Source organism: Phyllobates terribilis, unplaced genomic scaffold (assembly GCF_046119375.1).
Source record: "Phyllobates terribilis strain yellow unplaced genomic scaffold, ASM4611937v1 Scaffold_40__1_contigs__length_11209783, whole genome shotgun sequence".
Taxonomy (NCBI): Eukaryota; Metazoa; Chordata; class Amphibia; order Anura; family Dendrobatidae; genus Phyllobates; species Phyllobates terribilis.
In genome coordinates, this window is record NW_027362800.1 from 5,292,115 (window position 1) to 5,308,822 (window position 16,708).

The 16,708-nt window shown below is 45.4% G+C and overlaps 13 non-coding genes and 1 pseudogene across 13 annotated transcripts; all 14 read right to left on the reverse strand.

Annotated features, from left to right (window-relative positions):
• Positions 1-43: 43 nt before the first annotated feature.
• LOC141187878 (U2 spliceosomal RNA) lies at positions 44-234 on the reverse strand. Its single transcript, XR_012262022.1, has one exon. It is a non-coding gene; the product is annotated as a U2 spliceosomal RNA (small nuclear RNA).
• A 1,120-nt stretch (positions 235-1,354) lies between these two features.
• On the reverse strand, positions 1,355-1,545 carry LOC141187880 (U2 spliceosomal RNA). The gene has a single exon (XR_012262024.1). It is a non-coding gene; the product is annotated as a U2 spliceosomal RNA (small nuclear RNA).
• Positions 1,546-2,668: 1,123 nt separating this feature from the next.
• LOC141187881 (U2 spliceosomal RNA) lies at positions 2,669-2,859 on the reverse strand. Its single transcript, XR_012262025.1, has one exon. It is a non-coding gene; the product is annotated as a U2 spliceosomal RNA (small nuclear RNA).
• Positions 2,860-3,981: 1,122 nt separating this feature from the next.
• Positions 3,982-4,172, reverse strand: LOC141187883 (U2 spliceosomal RNA). The gene has a single exon (XR_012262026.1). It is a non-coding gene; the product is annotated as a U2 spliceosomal RNA (small nuclear RNA).
• A 1,122-nt stretch (positions 4,173-5,294) lies between these two features.
• LOC141187884 (U2 spliceosomal RNA) lies at positions 5,295-5,485 on the reverse strand. Its single transcript, XR_012262027.1, has one exon. It is a non-coding gene; the product is annotated as a U2 spliceosomal RNA (small nuclear RNA).
• Positions 5,486-6,604: 1,119 nt separating this feature from the next.
• Positions 6,605-6,795, reverse strand: LOC141185491 (U2 spliceosomal RNA). The gene has a single exon (XR_012260149.1). It is a non-coding gene; the product is annotated as a U2 spliceosomal RNA (small nuclear RNA).
• Positions 6,796-7,916: 1,121 nt separating this feature from the next.
• On the reverse strand, positions 7,917-8,107 carry LOC141187885 (U2 spliceosomal RNA). Its single transcript, XR_012262028.1, has one exon. It is a non-coding gene; the product is annotated as a U2 spliceosomal RNA (small nuclear RNA).
• A 1,122-nt stretch (positions 8,108-9,229) lies between these two features.
• On the reverse strand, positions 9,230-9,420 carry LOC141184889 (U2 spliceosomal RNA). Its single transcript, XR_012259602.1, has one exon. It is a non-coding gene; the product is annotated as a U2 spliceosomal RNA (small nuclear RNA).
• Positions 9,421-10,539: 1,119 nt separating this feature from the next.
• LOC141185492 (U2 spliceosomal RNA) lies at positions 10,540-10,730 on the reverse strand. The gene has a single exon (XR_012260150.1). It is a non-coding gene; the product is annotated as a U2 spliceosomal RNA (small nuclear RNA).
• A 1,121-nt stretch (positions 10,731-11,851) lies between these two features.
• Positions 11,852-12,042, reverse strand: LOC141187886 (U2 spliceosomal RNA). Its single transcript, XR_012262029.1, has one exon. It is a non-coding gene; the product is annotated as a U2 spliceosomal RNA (small nuclear RNA).
• Positions 12,043-13,163: 1,121 nt separating this feature from the next.
• LOC141187887 (U2 spliceosomal RNA) lies at positions 13,164-13,354 on the reverse strand. The gene has a single exon (XR_012262030.1). It is a non-coding gene; the product is annotated as a U2 spliceosomal RNA (small nuclear RNA).
• A 1,122-nt stretch (positions 13,355-14,476) lies between these two features.
• Positions 14,477-14,658, reverse strand: LOC141185769 (U2 spliceosomal RNA). Its single transcript, XR_012260387.1, has one exon. It is a non-coding gene; the product is annotated as a U2 spliceosomal RNA (small nuclear RNA).
• A 524-nt stretch (positions 14,659-15,182) lies between these two features.
• On the reverse strand, positions 15,183-15,324 carry LOC141186029 (U2 spliceosomal RNA; annotated as a pseudogene).
• Positions 15,325-16,442: 1,118 nt separating this feature from the next.
• Positions 16,443-16,633, reverse strand: LOC141185413 (U2 spliceosomal RNA). The gene has a single exon (XR_012260078.1). It is a non-coding gene; the product is annotated as a U2 spliceosomal RNA (small nuclear RNA).
• Positions 16,634-16,708: the final 75 nt, after the last annotated feature.

Consider the following 16,708-nt stretch of genomic DNA (forward strand, 5'->3'; position numbering starts at 1 on the left):
GCATTGAATTCAATTCTTTCTGATTTTAGAAACTGCATTAAAGAAGGGGTGCACCGGTCCTGGAGATACTGCAATACCAGGTCAATGCGTGGAGTGGACAGAGCAAGCTCTTTTTCCATCTCCCTGTTCTAAAAATCCATTTAATATATGGTCCCCAGATAGGGGACGTATCAGATATTAAACTGATAAGAACAGATACTACACTTGATCTTAGCCAAAAGGCCGAGAAGCGATAACCAGAATTGGTTTCCGACTACGGTGCCACCCAAGGATTCTGAAAAGTCCATTTGTGGAGATGGCCACCTGGACTCCCGTTAAGAAGACATGCTGTCAACCTCTAGATCCCTCACATGCCTGCACTTTTCGGCTTGCTACTGCTGCAATCCACGCGTTTTAGATCTGCATAACTCCACCTCTTTTAGCACAGTACCCTCAACCCCCGGCTGTTTCCACCCGCCTCAACACCGTTGGAAGGGAGGAGAACCAATTAAGGCGGGGGGGGGGTGGAACGAGCAGCTGTCTACCCTTAGCAGGAGGGTTGCTGATTAATTACCTCTCCTGCTGCTGCTGCTGCTGGCTGTCCAGCAGCAGACTGAAGGTGGCTGCTGCTGTGCGCAGGTATATAAAGGCTCAGAGCCTATTATGACACGCGCAGCCAGCGTTCCATTGCCACATTCCGTCTACTGCAGGCGGGATTCCTGGATGGCTGAATGTCACTGAGAAGCTCACAGAGACCGCCATAAGCAACAGTTTAAAAGAATGCCACAGACTAATCAACCAAACTTTTTGGGTTGGTTTCTCTTTTATAGTCTGCAGGCATTAAATGAAAGAAGTCAGTGTTCCAGCAGAGGGAGACAACGTTTCAGAAAAGGCATTGTAGCAAACCAAAAAAGAAATTTTAAGCGCAGCAGAGTAACCAGCTCACATACCTGTTAGCTCAGGTGAGTTTAAAAGGCTGCTGTTGATAACAAGGGCATTTGCTAAATAGATGGTGTGTGTGCAACAATATACTGAAAGGTCAATTATATTGTGCAGCTTATCTCACCACCTGTAGTTATTTAGGTGAAAGCTCCAAAATGCTTGCCTAATATGTCTGTTTATCCAAAAGGAAGTATAGAGGGAGAGCTAGATAGATAGCATTGCATTACATTACATTACATGGCAATGCAATGCACAGTTGCTGAAGTTGAACCAAAATGAGCTTGTCATCTGGCTTCTGCAACTTTTAACATGAAAAATCCAATGAGGAGAAGAAAAGCAAAGCCAAAGAGTCCATCCCAAAATCCGACAAACAAGCAAAATAAACAAAAAGCATTGAATTCAATTCTTTCTGATTTTAGAAACTGCATTAAAGAAGGGGTGCACCGGTCCTGGAGATACTGCAATACCAGGTCAATGCGTGGAGTGGACAGAGCAAGCTCTTTTTCCATCTCCCTGTTCTAAAAATCCATTTAATATATGGTCCCCAGATAGGGGACGTATCAGATATTAAACTGATAAGAACAGATACTACACTTGATCTTAGCCAAAAGGCCGAGAAGCGATAACCAGAATTGGTTTCCGACTACGGTGCCACCCAAGGATTCTGAAAAGTCCATTTGTGGAGATGGCCACCTGGACTCCCGTTAAGAAGACATGCTGTCAACCTCTAGATCCCTCACATGCCTGCACTTTTCGGCTTGCTGCTGCTGCAATCCACGCGTTTTAGATCTGCATAACTCCACCTCTTTTAGCACAGTACCCTCAACCCCCGGCTGTTCCCACCCGCCTCAACACCGTTGGAAGGGAGGAGAACCAATTAAGGCGGGGGGGGGGGGGTGGAACGAGCAGCTGTCTACCCTTAGCAGGAGGGTTGCTGATTAATTACCTCTCCGGCTGCTGCTGCTGCTGGCTGTCCAGCAGCAGACTGAAGGTGGCTGCTGCTGTGCGCAGGTATATAAAGGCTCAGAGCCTATTATGACACGCGCAGCCAGCGTTCCATTGCCACATTCCGTCTACTGCAGGCGGGATACCTGGATGGCTGAATGTCACTGAGAAGCTCACAGAGACCGCCATAAGCAACAGTTTAAAAGAATGCCACAGACTAATCAACCAAACTTTTTGGGTTGGTTTCTCTTTTATAGTCTGCAGACATTAAATGAAAGAAGTCAGTGTTCCAGCAGAGGGAGACAACGTTTCAGAAAAGGCATTGTAGCAAGCCAAAAAAGAAATTTTAAGCGCAGCAGAGTAACCAGCTCACATACCTGTTAGCTCAGGTGAGTTTAAAAGGCTGCTGTTGATAACAAGGGCATTTGCTAAATAGATGGTGTGTGTGCAACAATATACTGAAAGGTCAATTATATTGTGCAGCTTATCTCACCACCTGTAGTTATTTAGGTGAAAGCTCCAAAATGCTTGCCTAATATGTCTGTTTATCCAAAAGGAAGTATAGAGGGAGAGCTAGATAGATAGCATTGCATTACATTACATTACATGGCAATGCAATGCACAGTTGCTGAAGTTGAACCAAAATGAGCTTGTCATCTGGCTTCTGCAACTTTTAACATGAAAAATCCAATGAGGAGAAGAAAAGCAAAGCCAAAGAGTCCATCCCAAAATCCGACAAACAAGCAAAATGAACAAAAAGCATTGAATTCAATTCTTTCTGATTTTAGAAACTGCATTAAAGAAGGGGTGCACCGGTCCTGGAGATACTGCAATACCAGGTCAATGCGTGGAGTGGACAGAGCAAGCTCTTTTTCCATCTCCCTGTTCTAAAAATCCATTTAATATATGGTCCCCAGATAGGGGACGTATCAGATATTAAACTGATAAGAACAGATACTACACTTGATCTTAGCCAAAAGGCCGAGAAGCGATAACCAGAATTGGTTTCCGACTACGGTGCCACCCAAGGATTCTGAAAAGTCCATTTGTGGAGATGGCCACCTGGACTCCCGTTAAGAAGACATGCTGTCAACCTCTAGATCCCTCACATGCCTGCACTTTTCGGCTTGCTGCTGCTGCAATCCACGCGTTTTAGATCTGCATAACTCCACCTCTTTTAGCACAGTACCCTCAACCCCCGGCTGTTCCCACCCGCCTCAACACCGTTGGAAGGGAGGAGAACCAATTAAGGCGGGGGGGGGGGGTGGAACGAGCAGCTGTCTACCCTTAGCAGGAGGGTTGCTGATTAATTACCTCTCCTGCTGCTGCTGCTGCTGGCTGTCCAGCAGCAGACTGAAGGTGGCTGCTGCTGTGCGCAGGTATATAAAGGCTCAGAGCCTATTATGACACGCGCAGCCAGCGTTCCATTGCCACATTCCGTCTACTGCAGGCGGGATACCTGGATGGCTGAATGTCACTGAGAAGCTCACAGAGACCGCCATAAGCAACAGTTTAAAAGAATGCCACAGACTAATCAACCAAACTTTTTGGGTTGGTTTCTCTTTTATAGTCTGCAGGCATTAAATGAAAGAAGTCAGTGTTCCAGCAGAGGGAGACAACGTTTCAGAAAAGGCATTGTAGCAAACCAAAAAAGAAATTTTAAGCGCAGCAGAGTAACCAGCTCACATACCTGTTAGCTCAGGTGAGTTTAAAAGGCTGCTGTTGATAACAAGGGCATTTGCTAAATAGATGGTGTGTGTGCAACAATATACTGAAAGGTCAATTATATTGTGCAGCTTATCTCACCACCTGTAGTTATTTAGGTGAAAGCTCCAAAATGCTTGCCTAATATGTCTGTTTATCCAAAAGGAAGTATAGAGGGAGAGCTAGATAGATAGCATTGCATTACATTACATTACATGGCAATGCAATGCACAGTTGCTGAAGTTGAACCAAAATGAGCTTGTCATCTGGCTTCTGCAACTTTTAACATGAAAAATCCAATGAGGAGAAGAAAAGCAAAGCCAAAGAGTCCATCCCAAAATCCGACAAACAAGCAAAATGAACAAAAAGCATTGAATTCAATTCTTTCTGATTTTAGAAACTGCATTAAAGAAGGGGTGCACCGGTCCTGGAGATACTGCAATACCAGGTCAATGCGTGGAGTGGACAGAGCAAGCTCTTTTTCCATCTCCCTGTTCTAAAAATCCATTTAATATATGGTCCCCAGATAGGGGACGTATCAGATATTAAACTGATAAGAACAGATACTACACTTGATCTTAGCCAAAAGGCCGAGAAGCGATAACCAGAATTGGTTTCCGACTACGGTGCCACCCAAGGATTCTGAAAAGTCCATTTGTGGAGATGGCCACCTGGACTCCCGTTAAGAAGACATGCTGTCAACCTCTAGATCCCTCACATGCCTGCACTTTTCGGCTTGCTGCTGCTGCAATCCACGCGTTTTAGATCTGCATAACTCCACCTCTTTTAGCACAGTACCCTCAACCCCCGGCTGTTCCCACCCGCCTCAACACCGTTGGAAGGGAGGAGAACCAATTAAGGCGGGGGGGGGGGGTGGAACGAGCAGCTGTCTACCCTTAGCAGAAGGGTTGCTGATTAATTACCTCTCCTGCTGCTGCTGCTGCTGGCTGTCCAGCAGCAGACTGAAGGTGGCTGCTGCTGTGCGCAGGTATATAAAGGCTCAGAGCCTATTATGACACGCGCAGCCAGCGTTCCATTGCCACATTCCGTCTACTGCAGGCGGGATACCTGGATGGCTGAATGTCACTGAGAAGCTCACAGAGACCGCCATAAGCAACAGTTTAAAAGAATGCCACAGACTAATCAACCAAACTTTTTGGGTTGGTTTCTCTTTTATAGTCTGCAGGCATTAAATGAAAGAAGTCAGTGTTCCAGCAGAGGGAGACAACGTTTCAGAAAAGGCATTGTAGCAAACCAAAAAAGAAATTTTAAGCGCAGCAGAGTAACCAGCTCACATACCTGTTAGCTCAGGTGAGTTTAAAAGGCTGCTGTTGATAACAAGGGCATTTGCTAAATAGATGGTGTGTGTGCAACAATATACTGAAAGGTCAATTATATTGTGCAGCTTATCTCACCACCTGTAGTTATTTAGGTGAAAGCTCCAAAATGCTTGCCTAATATGTCTGTTTATCCAAAAGGAAGTATAGAGGGAGAGCTAGATAGATAGCATTGCATTACATTACATTACATGGCAATGCAATGCACAGTTGCTGAAGTTGAACCAAAATGAGCTTGTCATCTGGCTTCTGCAACTTTTAACATGAAAAATCCAATGAGGAGAAGAAAAGCAAAGCCAAAGAGTCCATCCCAAAATCCGACAAACAAGCAAAATGAACAAAAAGCATTGAATTCAATTCTTTCTGATTTTAGAAACTGCATTAAAGAAGGGGTGCACCGGTCCTGGAGATACTGCAATACCAGGTCAATGCGTGGAGTGGACAGAGCAAGCTCTTTTTCCATCTCCCTGTTCTAAAAATCCATTTAATATATGGTCCCCAGATAGGGGACGTATCAGATATTAAACTGATAAGAACAGATACTACACTTGATCTTAGCCAAAAGGCCGAGAAGCGATAACCAGAATTGGTTTCCGACTACGGTGCCACCCAAGGATTCTGAAAAGTCCATTTGTGGAGATGGCCACCTGGACTCCCGTTAAGAAGACATGCTGTCAACCTCTAGATCCCTCACATGCCTGCACTTTTCGGCTTGCTGCTGCTGCAATCCACGCGTTTTAGATCTGCATAACTCCACCTCTTTGAGCACAGTACCCTCAACCCCCGGCTGTTCCCACCCGCCTCAACACCGTTGGAAGGGAGGAGAACCAATTAAGGCGGGGGGGGGTGGAACGAGCAGCTGTCTACCCTTAGCAGGAGGGTTGCTGATTAATTACCTCTCCTGCTGCTGCTGCTGCTGGCTGTCCAGCAGCAGACTGAAGGTGGCTGCTGCTGTGCGCAGGTATATAAAGGCTCAGAGCCTATTATGACACGCGCAGCCAGCGTTCCATTGCCACATTCCGTCTACTGCAGGCGGGATACCTGGATGGCTGAATGTCACTGAGAAGCTCACAGAGACCGCCATAAGCAACAGTTTAAAAGAATGCCACAGACTAATCAACCAAACTTTTTGGGTTGGTTTCTCTTTTATAGTCTGCAGGCATTAAATGAAAGAAGTCAGTGTTCCAGCAGAGGGAGACAACGTTTCAGAAAAGGCATTGTAGCAAACCAAAAAAGAAATTTTAAGCGCAGCAGAGTAACCAGCTCACATACCTGTTAGCTCAGGTGAGTTTAAAAGGCTGCTGTTGATAACAAGGGCATTTGCTAAATAGATGGTGTGTGTGCAACAATATACTGAAAGGTCAATTATATTGTGCAGCTTATCTCACCACCTGTAGTTATTTAGGTGAAAGCTCCAAAATGCTTGCCTAATATGTCTGTTTATCCAAAAGGAAGTATAGAGGGAGAGCTAGATAGATAGCATTGCATTACATTACATTACATGGCAATGCAATGCACAGTTGCTGAAGTTGAACCAAAATGAGCTTGTCATCTGGCTTCTGCAACTTTTAACATGAAAAATCCAATGAGGAGAAGAAAAGCAAAGCCAAAGAGTCCATCCCAAAATCCGACAAACAAGCAAAATGAACAAAAAGCATTGAATTCAATTCTTTCTGATTTTAGAAACTGCATTAAAGAAGGGGTGCACCGGTCCTGGAGATACTGCAATACCAGGTCAATGCGTGGAGTGGACAGAGCAAGCTCTTTTTCCATCTCCCTGTTCTAAAAATCCATTTAATATATGGTCCCCAGATAGGGGACGTATCAGATATTAAACTTATAAGAACAGATACTACACTTGATCTTAGCCAAAAGGCTGAGAAGCGATAACCAGAATTGGTTTCCGACTACGGTGCCACCCAAGGATTCTGAAAAGTCCATTTGTGGAGATGGCCACCTGGACTCCCGTTAAGAAGACATGCTGTCAACCTCTAGATCCCTCACATGCCTGCACTTTTCGGCTTGCTGCTGCTGCAATCCACGCGTTTTAGATCTGCATAACTCCACCTCTTTTAGCACAGTACCCTCAACCCCCGGCTGTTCCCACCCGCCTCAACACCGTTGGAAGGGAGGAGAACCAATTAAGGCGGGGGGGGGGGTGGAACGAGCAGCTGTCTACCCTTAGCAGGAGGGTTGCTGATTAATTACCTCTCCTGCTGCTGCTGCTGCTGGCTGTCCAGCAGCAGACTGAAGGTGGCTGCTGCTGTGCGCAGGTATATAAAGGCTCAGAGCCTATTATGACACGCGCAGCCAGCGTTCCATTGCCACATTCCGTCTACTGCAGGCGGGATACCTGGATGGCTGAATGTCACTGAGAAGCTCACAGAGACCGCCATAAGCAACAGTTTAAAAGAATGCCACAGACTAATCAACCAAACTTTTTGGGTTGGTTTCTCTTTTATAGTCTGCAGGCATTAAATGAAAGAAGTCAGTGTTCCAGCAGAGGGAGACAACGTTTCAGAAAAGGCATTGTAGCAAACCAAAAAAGAAATTTTAAGTGCAGCAGAGTAACCAGCTCACATACCTGTTAGCTCAGGTGAGTTTAAAAGGCTGCTGTTGATAACAAGGGCATTTGCTAAATAGATGGTGTGTGTGCAACAATATACTGAAAGGTCAATTATATTGTGCAGCTTATCTCACCACCTGTAGTTATTTAGGTGAAAGCTCCAAAATGCTTGCCTAATATGTCTGTTTATCCAAAAGGAAGTATAGAGGGAGAGCTAGATAGATAGCATTGCATTACATTACATTACATGGCAATGCAATGCACAGTTGCTGAAGTTGAACCAAAATGAGCTTGTCATCTGGCTTCTGCAACTTTTAACATGAAAAATCCAATGAGGAGAAGAAAAGCAAAGCCAAAGAGTCCATCCCAAAATCCGACAAACAAGCAAAATGAACAAAAAGCATTGAATTCAATTCTTTCTGATTTTAGAAACTGCATTAAAGAAGGGGTGCACCGGTCCTGGAGATACTGCAATACCAGGTCAATGCGTGGAGTGGACAGAGCAAGCTCTTTTTCCATCTCCCTGTTCTAAAAATCCATTTAATATATGGTCCCCAGATAGGGGACGTATCAGATATTAAACTGATAAGAACAGATACTACACTTGATCTTAGCCAAAAGGCCGAGAAGCGATAACCAGAATTGGTTTCCGACTACGGTGCCACCCAAGGATTCTGAAAAGTCCATTTGTGGAGATGGCCACCTGGACTCCCGTTAAGAAGACATGCTGTCAACCTCTAGATCCCTCACATGCCTGCACTTTTCGGCTTGCTGCTGCTGCAATCCACGCGTTTTAGATCTGCATAACTCCACCTCTTTTAGCACAGTACCCTCAACCCCCGGCTGTTCCCACCCGCCTCAACACCGTTGGAAGGGAGGAGAACCAATTAAGGCGGGGGGGGGGGGTGGAACGAGCAGCTGTCTACCCTTAGCAGGAGGGTTGCTGATTAATTACCTCTCCTGCTGCTGCTGCTGCTGGCTGTCCAGCAGCAGACTGAAGGTGGCTGCTGCTGTGCGCAGGTATATAAAGGCTCAGAGCCTATTATGACACGCGCAGCCAGCGTTCCATTGCCACATTCCGTCTACTGCAGGCGGAATACCTGGATGGCTGAATGTCACTGAGAAGCTCACAGAGACCGCCATAAGCAACAGTTTAAAAGAATGCCACAGACTAATCAACCAAACTTTTTGGGTTGGTTTCTCTTTTATAGTCTGCAGGCATTAAATGAAAGAAGTCAGTGTTCCAGCAGAGGGAGACAACGTTTCAGAAAAGGCATTGTAGCAAACCAAAAAAGAAATTTTAAGCGCAGCAGAGTAACCAGCTCACATACCTGTTAGCTCAGGTGAGTTTAAAAGGCTGCTGTTGATAACAAGGGCATTTGCTAAATAGATGGTGTGTGTGCAACAATATACTGAAAGGTCAATTATATTGTGCAGCTTATCTCACCACCTGTAGTTATTTAGGTGAAAGCTCCAAAATGCTTGCCTAATATGTCTGTTTATCCAAAAGGAAGTATAGAGGGAGAGCTAGATAGATAGCATTGCATTACATTACATTACATGGCAATGCAATGCACAGTTGCTGAAGTTGAACCAAAATGAGCTTGTCATCTGGCTTCTGCAACTTTTAACATGAAAAATCCAATGAGGAGAAGAAAAGCAAAGCCAAAGAGTCCATCCCAAAATCCGACAAACAAGCAAAATGAACAAAAAGCATTGAATTCAATTCTTTCTGATTTTAGAAACTGCATTAAAGAAGGGGTGCACCGGTTCTGGAGATACTGCAATACCAGGTCAATGCGTGGAGTGGACAGAGCAAGCTCTTTTTCCATCTCCCTGTTCTAAAAATCCATTTAATATATGGTCCCCAGATAGGGGACGTATCAGATATTAAACTGATAAGAACAGATACTACACTTGATCTTAGCCAAAAGGCCGAGAAGCGATAACCAGAATTGGTTTCCGACTACGGTGCCACCCAAGGATTCTGAAAAGTCCATTTGTGGAGATGGCCACCTGGACTCCCGTTAAGAAGACATGCTGTCAACCTCTAGATCCCTCACATGCCTGCACTTTTCGGCTTGCTGCTGCTGCAATCCACGCGTTTTAGATCTGCATAACTCCACCTCTTTGAGCACAGTACCCTCAACCCCCGGCTGTTCCCACCCGCCTCAACACCGTTGGAAGGGAGGAGAACCAATTAAGGCGGGGGGGGGTGGAACGAGCAGCTGTCTACCCTTAGCAGGAGGGTTGCTGATTAATTACCTCTCCTGCTGCTGCTGCTGCTGGCTGTCCAGCAGCAGACTGAAGGTGGCTGCTGCTGTGCGCAGGTATATAAAGGCTCAGAGCCTATTATGACACGCGCAGCCAGCGTTCCATTGCCACATTCCGTCTACTGCAGGCGGGATACCTGGATGGCTGAATGTCACTGAGAAGCTCACAGAGACCGCCATAAGCAACAGTTTAAAAGAATGCCACAGACTAATCAACCAAACTTTTTGGGTTGGTTTCTCTTTTATAGTCTGCAGGCATTAAATGAAAGAAGTCAGTGTTCCAGCAGAGGGAGACAACGTTTCAGAAAAGGCATTGTAGCAAACCAAAAAAGAAATTTTAAGCGCAGCAGAGTAACCAGCTCACATACCTGTTAGCTCAGGTGAGTTTAAAAGGCTGCTGTTGATAACAAGGGCATTTGCTAAATAGATGGTGTGTGTGCAACAATATACTGAAAGGTCAATTATATTGTGCAGCTTATCTCACCACCTGTAGTTATTTAGGTGAAAGCTCCAAAATGCTTGCCTAATATGTCTGTTTATCCAAAAGGAAGTATAGAGGGAGAGCTAGATAGATAGCATTGCATTACATTACATTACATGGCAATGCAATGCACAGTTGCTGAAGTTGAACCAAAATGAGCTTGTCATCTGGCTTCTGCAACTTTTAACATGAAAAATCCAATGAGGAGAAGAAAAGCAAAGCCAAAGAGTCCATCCCAAAATCCGACAAACAAGCAAAATGAACAAAAAGCATTGAATTCAATTCTTTCTGATTTTAGAAACTGCATTAAAGAAGGGGTGCACCGGTCCTGGAGATACTGCAATACCAGGTCAATGCGTGGAGTGGACAGAGCAAGCTCTTTTTCCATCTCCCTGTTCTAAAAATCCATTTAATATATGGTCCCCAGATAGGGGACGTATCAGATATTAAACTTATAAGAACAGATACTACACTTGATCTTAGCCAAAAGGCTGAGAAGCGATAACCAGAATTGGTTTCCGACTACGGTGCCACCCAAGGATTCTGAAAAGTCCATTTGTGGAGATGGCCACCTGGACTCCCGTTAAGAAGACATGCTGTCAACCTCTAGATCCCTCACATGCCTGCACTTTTCGGCTTGCTGCTGCTGCAATCCACGCGTTTTAGATCTGCATAACTCCACCTCTTTTAGCACAGTACCCTCAACCCCCGGCTGTTCCCACCCGCCTCAACACCGTTGGAAGGGAGGAGAACCAATTAAGGCGGGGGGGGGGGTGGAACGAGCAGCTGTCTACCCTTAGCAGGAGGGTTGCTGATTAATTACCTCTCCTGCTGCTGCTGCTGCTGGCTGTCCAGCAGCAGACTGAAGGTGGCTGCTGCTGTGCGCAGGTATATAAAGGCTCAGAGCCTATTATGACACGCGCAGCCAGCGTTCCATTGCCACATTCCGTCTACTGCAGGCGGGATACCTGGATGGCTGAATGTCACTGAGAAGCTCACAGAGACCGCCATAAGCAACAGTTTAAAAGAATGCCACAGACTAATCAACCAAACTTTTTGGGTTGGTTTCTCTTTTATAGTCTGCAGGCATTAAATGAAAGAAGTCAGTGTTCCAGCAGAGGGAGACAACGTTTCAGAAAAGGCATTGTAGCAAACCAAAAAAGAAATTTTAAGTGCAGCAGAGTAACCAGCTCACATACCTGTTAGCTCAGGTGAGTTTAAAAGGCTGCTGTTGATAACAAGGGCATTTGCTAAATAGATGGTGTGTGTGCAACAATATACTGAAAGGTCAATTATATTGTGCAGCTTATCTCACCACCTGTAGTTATTTAGGTGAAAGCTCCAAAATGCTTGCCTAATATGTCTGTTTATCCAAAAGGAAGTATAGAGGGAGAGCTAGATAGATAGCATTGCATTACATTACATTACATGGCAATGCAATGCACAGTTGCTGAAGTTGAACCAAAATGAGCTTGTCATCTGGCTTCTGCAACTTTTAACATGAAAAATCCAATGAGGAGAAGAAAAGCAAAGCCAAAGAGTCCATCCCAAAATCCGACAAACAAGCAAAATGAACAAAAAGCATTGAATTCAATTCTTTCTGATTTTAGAAACTGCATTAAAGAAGGGGTGCACCGGTCCTGGAGATACTGCAATACCAGGTCAATGCGTGGAGTGGACAGAGCAAGCTCTTTTTCCATCTCCCTGTTCTAAAAATCCATTTAATATATGGTCCCCAGATAGGGGACGTATCAGATATTAAACTGATAAGAACAGATACTACACTTGATCTTAGCCAAAAGGCCGAGAAGCGATAACCAGAATTGGTTTCCGACTACGGTGCCACCCAAGGATTCTGAAAAGTCCATTTGTGGAGATGGCCACCTGGACTCCCGTTAAGAAGACATGCTGTCAACCTCTAGATCCCTCACATGCCTGCACTTTTCGGCTTGCTGCTGCTGCAATCCACGCGTTTTAGATCTGCATAACTCCACCTCTTTTAGCACAGTACCCTCAACCCCCGGCTGTTCCCACCCGCCTCAACACCGTTGGAAGGGAGGAGAACCAATTAAGGCGGGGGGGGGGGTGGAACGAGCAGCTGTCTACCCTTAGCAGGAGGGTTGCTGATTAATTACCTCTCCTGCTGCTGCTGCTGCTGGCTGTCCAGCAGCAGACTGAAGGTGGCTGCTGCTGTGCGCAGGTATATAAAGGCTCAGAGCCTATTATGACACGCGCAGCCAGCGTTCCATTGCCACATTCCGTCTACTGCAGGCGGAATACCTGGATGGCTGAATGTCACTGAGAAGCTCACAGAGACCGCCATAAGCAACAGTTTAAAAGAATGCCACAGACTAATCAACCAAACTTTTTGGGTTGGTTTCTCTTTTATAGTCTGCAGGCATTAAATGAAAGAAGTCAGTGTTCCAGCAGAGGGAGACAACGTTTCAGAAAAGGCATTGTAGCAAACCAAAAAAGAAATTTTAAGCGCAGCAGAGTAACCAGCTCACATACCTGTTAGCTCAGGTGAGTTTAAAAGGCTGCTGTTGATAACAAGGGCATTTGCTAAATAGATGGTGTGTGTGCAACAATATACTGAAAGGTCAATTATATTGTGCAGCTTATCTCACCACCTGTAGTTATTTAGGTGAAAGCTTCAAAATGCTTGCCTAATATGTCTGTTTATCCAAAAGGAAGTATAGAGGGAGAGCTAGATAGATAGCATTGCATTACATTACATTACATGGCAATGCAATGCACAGTTGCTGAAGTTGAACCAAAATGAGCTTGTCATCTGGCTTCTGCAACTTTTAACATGAAAAATCCAATGAGGAGAAGAAAAGCAAAGCCAAAGAGTCCATCCCAAAATCCGACAAACAAGCAAAATGAACAAAAAGCATTGAATTCAATTCTTTCTGATTTTAGAAACTGCATTAAAGAAGGGGTGCACCGGTCCTGGAGATACTGCAATACCAGGTCAATGCGTGGAGTGGACAGAGCAAGCTCTTTTTCCATCTCCCTGTTCTAAAAATCCATTTAATATATGGTCCCCAGATAGGGGACGTATCAGATATTAAACTGATAAGAACAGATACTACACTTGATCTTAGCCAAAAGGCCGAGAAGCGATAACCAGAATTGGTTTCCGACTACGGTGCCACCCAAGGATTCTGAAAAGTCCATTTGTGGAGATGGCCACCTGGACTCCCGTTAAGAAGACATGCTGTCAACCTCTAGATCCCTCACATGCCTGCACTTTTCGGCTTGCTGCTGCTGCAATCCACGCGTTTTAGATCTGCATAACTCCACCTCTTTTAGCACAGTACCCTCAACCCCCGGCTGTTCCCACCCGCCTCAACACCGTTGGAAGGGAGGAGAACCAATTAAGGCGGGGGGGGGGGGTGGAACGAGCAGCTGTCTACCCTTAGCAGGAGGGTTGCTGATTAATTACCTCTCCTGCTGCTGCTGCTGCTGGCTGTCCAGCAGCAGACTGAAGGTGGCTGCTGCTGTGCGCAGGTATATAAAGGCTCAGAGCCTATTATGACACGCGCAGCCAGCGTTCCATTGCCACATTCCGTCTACTGCAGGCGGGATACCTGGATGGCTGAATGTCACTGAGAAGCTCACAGAGACCGCCATAAGCAACAGTTTAAAAGAATGCCACAGACTAATCAACCAAACTTTTTGGGTTGGTTTCTCTTTTATAGTCTGCAGGCATTAAATGAAAGAAGTCAGTGTTCCAGCAGAGGGAGACAACGTTTCAGAAAAGGCATTGTAGCAAACCAAAAAAGAAATTTTAAGCGCAGCAGAGTAACCAGCTCACATACCTGTTAGCTCAGGTGAGTTTAAAAGGCTGCTGTTGATAACAAGGGCATTTGCTAAATAGATGGTGTGTGTGCAACAATATACTGAAAGGTCAATTATATTGTGCAGCTTATCTCACCACCTGTAGTTATTTAGGTGAAAGCTCCAAAATGCTTGCCTAATATGTCTGTTTATCCAAAAGGAAGTATAGAGGGAGAGCTAGATAGATAGCATTGCATTACATTACATTACATGGCAATGCAATGCACAGTTGCTGAAGTTGAACCAAAATGAGCTTGTCATCTGGCTTCTGCAACTTTTAACATGAAAAATCCAATGAGGAGAAGAAAAGCAAAGCCAAAGAGTCCATCCCAAAATCCGACAAACAAGCAAAATGAACAAAAAGCATTGAATTCAATTCTTTCTGATTTTAGAAACTGCATTAAAGAAGGGGTGCACCGGTCCTGGAGATACTGCAATACCAGGTCAATGCGTGGAGTGGACAGAGCAAGCTCTTTTTCCATCTCCCTGTTCTAAAAATCCATTTAATATATGGTCCCCAGATAGGGGACGTATCAGATATTAAACTCATAAGAACAGATTTTTTGATTGAAGCTGCATCCAAGGCACTGAAAAATGTGACCGAAGTCACACCAAAACAGCGCACGAGGCGAGGATTCATGTGGACCCTTCCCGGAGGAGAGGGTCCCCAATAAACCATCCCCATCCCTCCGAGCCAGAAGGCCACAGCGAGGGTCAGGGATCTCCGATGCTCTCCCTAGCCGAAGCCGGAGAAGAGCCGTTTTCGTGCTCCCAGCTTCCATCTAGGCTGCCACCCTAGTGGAGCTGGAGCCTGTGTTGGTTTCTCAGCCCAAAGCTGACCGGACCTCCGACCGGGTTTATAAAAATTCCCCTTCCTAGCCCGGAGGCCAGGAATAGGGGGGGTTGCTCAGAAAGTATGATTGGCAAAGGTGCGGCGTGCTACGAAGCCAAGTCTTTCTGGGGTTCCCAGTCCCAGTAAGCTTGGACTCCCACCAGGGCGCCTACTCCTGGGGCACATTGCTCCAAAGCACTCACACTTACCCAGCCTAGTGACTTCGATCCTGGAGGGCCATGTTTTCCATCAGATAACTCTATGAGCCACCTGGCGTACTAACAAGTGCACCAAACCAGTGTGTAATATGCATCAATTTACTAGGGCAGCCCAAGGACAAACTGCCTTTTCAAAAGATACTACACTTGATCTTAGCCAAACAGATACTACACTTGATCCTAGCCAAAAGGCCGAGAAGCGATAACCAGAATTGGTTTCCGACTACGGTGCCACCCAAGGATTCTGAAAAGTCCATTTGTGGAGATGGCCACCTGGACTCCCGTTAAGAAGACATGCTGTCAACCTCTAGATCCCTCACATGCCTGCACTTTTCGGCTTGCTGCTGCTGCAATCCACGCGTTTTAGATCTGCATAACTCCACCTCTTTTAGCACAGTACCCTCAACCCCCGGCTGTTCCCACCCGCCTCAACACCGTTGGAAGGGAGGAGAACCAATTAAGGCGGGGGGGGGGGTGGAACGAGCAGCTGTCTACCCTTAGCAGGAGGGTTGCTGATTAATTACCTCTCCTGCTGCTGCTGCTGGCTGTCCAGCAGCAGACTGAAGGTGGCTGCTGCTGTGCGCAGGTATATAAAGGCTCAGAGCCTATTATGACACGCGCAGCCAGCGTTCCATTGCCACATTCCGTCTACTGCAGGCGGGATACCTGGATGGCTGAATGTCACTGAGAAGCTCACAGAGACCGCCATAAGCAACAGTTTAAAAGAATGCCACAGACTAATCAACCAAACTTTTTGGGTTGGTTTCTCTTTTATAGTCTGCAGGCATTAAATGAAAGAAGTCAGTGTTCCAGCAGAGGGAGACAACGTTTCAGAAAAGGCATTGTAGCAAACCAAAAAAGAAATTTTAAGCGCAGCAGAGTAACCAGCTCACATACCTGTTAGCTCAGGTGAGTTTAAAAGGCTGCTGTTGATAACAAGGGCATTTGCTAAATAGATGGTGTGTGTGCAACAATATACTGAAAGGTCAATTATATTGTGCAGCTTATCTCACCACCTGTAGTTATTTAGGTGAAAGCTCCAAAATGCTTGCCTAATATGTCTGTTTATCCAAAAGGAAGTATAGAGGGAGAGCTAGATAGATAGCATTGCATTACATTACATTACATGGCAATGCAATGCACAGTTGCTGAAGTTGAACCAAAATGAGCTTGTCATCTGGCTTCTGCAACTTTTAACATGAAAAATCCAATGAGGAGAAGAAAAGCAAAGCCAAAGAGTCCATCCCAAAATCCGACAAACAAGCAAAATGAACAAAAAGCATTGAATTCAATTCTTTCTGATTTTAGAAACTGCATTAAAGAAGGGGTGCACCGGTCCTGGAGATACTGCAATACCAGGTCAATGCGTGGAGTGGACAGATCAAGCTCTTTTTCCATCTCCCTGTTCTAAAAATCCATTTAATATATGGTCCCCAGATAGGGGACGTATCAGATATTAAACTGATAAGAACAGATACTACACTTGATCTTAGCCAAAAGGCCGAGAAGCGATAACCAGAATTGGTTTCCGACTACGGTGCCACCCAAGGATTCTGAAAAGTCCATTTGTGGAGATGGCCACCTGGAC